The following is a 3,695-nucleotide window of genomic DNA, read 5'->3' as shown; positions in this document are numbered from 1 at the left end:
TTTCAGCATATGTATTGCAAATTCACTCTGACCGAAAGTATTTAAGTAGATATAGTAAGGTGGTAATTGAGCTCTAAGTTAAGCTATAATAAAGTTAAAGGGCCAAGTTTGATGGACCAGATTTAGGCTTATATTAATGGGCTTTCACTCGAAGCCCAAACCCATTAAATGGAAATAAAATTTGAAAGAAATCCCAGCAGCCAAATATGCCAAGGCCCAATATCGATAAAGCCCAAGTGAAAGCAACTAGGTGCATCACCTAGTTTGACCTTTTGAGATGCTTGATGTGCACAAGCAGATGCATCACCTACTTGACCAATTAGTGGCTGAAGATGGACCCGCAAAAAAGGAGGTTCTAGAGGATATTTTTGTGATCAATGAATCTCTATACATATCCAATATGATCAGATATTCTTCACCCATTTTAACACATAAAAATAAAATTTAACTCCAGCTCTCTCTCTCTCTTTTCTCTCAAGGATTAAACCAGCAGCCTTAAAGTTTTTTATGGTTCTTGAAGCAACCCTTATATCTGCAAACCAAGGTAAGTGAAAACTCATGGGTTTAGCTTAATTCTCCAATGGATGATTAGGAAAATATGTTATTCATGCTCTAATATAACTACAAAGGCAGAATATTTCCAGCAGCTACTGCTCACTTCCTTAGTTATTAAAATACCTTTCTTTCTTCTTTGGTTCAATTGTGAAGGGAAGCTGAAAAAATTCAAGTTACAAGGAGAAGTTGAAGAAAACTGAGGTAAGGTGACTGCTCCATTTTTGTCTTTCTTATGTATGAGTTAGAGTGAGGAATTAGTGGTGTGCTTTCATGAAGAACTCAAGGGGGTGGTGAGTTCAATACTTGGTTTTATTATAAAGAATATTTGGGGCTGTTCTATGTATATTACTGTTGGCGCAGCTTGGTTGATCTTGGGAAAAGGAAGTATAATGTATGTGATGGACAGAGAATGAGGGTGTGGTGATACACATTATGTTAAGGGTTGTATGGGCTCATTATCAGTCAAAGTTAGCTACTGTTTTACAAGGCTCAGGGTGTGATAGCTGCTAATTTTGGATTACCATAACTTAAATTGTAGATTAAAACCAAAATGTGGAGGCTGAATCGTGACAGTATATCAGTCCGAGGATAAGGTATGTAAGGCCATTCGATTCTATATCCCGTTTGGCATTAAATCTGACACCTTCAATTAATATCAATGAAGTAAATCTCATTAGTTCTATTCCTAGAAAAGGAAACATAGTGGTAGCGTACTATCTCCAAATAGCTAACAATATTTTTCCCTTTCCGTAGTGCATAGAACTACTTCATTATCAATTCACTATTTTATACTTGTGTAATTATCCCCCATGTGCTGGTATGGAAATTGTAATTGCAAAAGCAAGTCTGTGAATCCTCCTCTTTGTTGTTTGAAGTCAATTGTGTCATTAATCTCTTAAAGTAATGTGTTTAGGTTACATAGCTCCTTATGCCGTTGTTATTTCCTTGAAGTATGATTTTAATGTTTTCTATTACTGGTTCGTAAATCCATATCTCCAAAATTATTATGATGACCAAAATAACATATCAAAAGATTTGTGAACTAATAAACAACAAACTCAAAGATTAAAGAATCTAAGTGAAGAAATCTATATAATTACGGGTGGCAGCCCAGGGGCAAAAGCCTAGCATGGGTCGATCCCAACTGGTACGTAAGGGTGGCAGATCAAGGGCGAAAGCCTAGCATGGGACCATCCCTATTGGTATAGAAGGGTGGCAGCTCAGGGGCGAAAGCCTAGCATGGGCCGATCCCAAGTTGTGTAATTATGAGGACCGCATCCCAGGGGTTAATACGCCTAACATGGGTCATCCTCTTCTACCACTAATCAGCTGGTCACTTGTATCACATTCCCTACAAAGATTATAACATAAAGAAAAATAAAGAAAAGAATGTAACTTACTTGATCCAACAAAAGTAAGCAAAGGTGGTGTTGACACCCAATTTTGACCCTCCCCGAAATAAGTTAATTAATAAGCTTCTTAATTCTAACGATTTGAAATAGTTAGATTTTATAAAGTTTTGACATTTATTTATGAAACGGTTCTTGAATTATTCCAAGTTAATTTTATTATTTATAATTTAGATAATAAATGATTTGTGTAGCTATGTATATAGCTAGTTTATTTCGGGATTATTCGAAATTCACCTCAAAGTGATTCTACTCGTTTAAATATTTTTTTTAATTCTTTTATATAATAGTTTAGATTTTAAATTATTTAGTTTGTTATTAAAACAATTATTTTATTTGGTTAAATTTAAAAAAAAAGTTTATTAATTGATTGATTCATTTTTTTTAAACACAAAGTTGGGCCATTTTTCCAGCCCAATGTTAACATCATTCGCCCCAGCCCACTCTTTTCCCTTTACAAAATCCCAAAATCCAACCCTTTTTTTATCCAGCTCGGCCCAAGTTTTGTTCACATTGAAACCCGCAAGCCTCAAGAGAAGAAGTTAACAGAAACTAAGCGTCAACAATCCAAACAGTAAGGGAAACGACATTAGTGGCAGCACCAAACGACAATTTCGAGCGACGCTAGCGTTCACAGTGAAACGGAAACCACACGGCAATGTCACGACGCGAGAAAGTGTGTGCCAAGTGCAGCAGTACTCGATTCTCGTCGCCTTCCTTGCTGCCATCGTAACTACCTGTGTAGGCTTTTCCGTGATTCCAGATGCGCGAATCATCCTTTTGGCTCAAGATTCTACCGCGTTGCTTGCCAAGGATGATCGATCGATCCGGATCGTCCATCACCTTTCCCATTTCGGGATGGTTTCAATTTTCACAGAAAGGTGTTTAGCCTAGTAGGGAAAACTTTTCAAATTTTAATTTGCGGGATGGGCTTTGAACCCGAATCCTCATCCGTTTCCCTCCACTGTTTTGCCCTAATTTTTGGCTATAAGTAGTCATTTGTTCCTTTTTTTTTGGAGGAGGAGCTTGGGGGGAATATTTTTTGGATTTGTTTCACCAAGGACTGTGAGATTGAATTTTTTTCAGCCCTATTTTGTATTTTTTTCCCTTTTCTTTTCCAGTCAAGAATAGTCATCGAACTCTAGCAAAGAAAGTAAAAATTATCTAATGAATACATCCGAAACAAATATCACTGTGATTTCGGTTGGTTTATTCGCCCATTCAAAAGAATTCTCTCAATCGAGTGTCTCTGGTGTGAGGTGGTCGTTCTTCTATTCACCCCGTCACCAGTTTCGCAGCCCCGTGAAAGGTAAACCTCGTCCTAATTCATTTTTCTTCATTTTTTTCTTGTTGATTGTTTCTCTACTGGAAAGTTATTTTATGGTCGTCTTTCGTTTAATGTCAACTATGGTTGGTGAGTGAGCTAGTTAAGTGATTTAAATGTTGTTGTCTTTTGTCTATTTTAGAGAATAGGATAACTTTTTTATATATATTTTCCTTTTGTACTAATTTTCTTTCCCCTGGCCATTGTATGTTTATGTCACTGTTATTTTCGAAGCGGTTTATTACTCGTGATGATTATTTACTCCTTGTTAGTCTTCATGATTAATTATTAGATATGCCATCAACTTAAAGAAATTTTATTCTACTATTCATTTCATTGTTGTTCTCATTGGTTTTGGATATGTTTCTTTTATTTCTGTATTTTACTATGAAGCGAGACATCGATAT

Source organism: Solanum pennellii, chromosome 8 (genome assembly GCF_001406875.1).
Source record: "Solanum pennellii chromosome 8, SPENNV200".
Lineage (NCBI taxonomy): Eukaryota > Viridiplantae > Streptophyta > Magnoliopsida > Solanales > Solanaceae > Solanum > Solanum pennellii.
The sequence above is the reverse complement of the archived record's forward strand: the minus strand, read 5'-3'. Positions refer to the sequence as shown.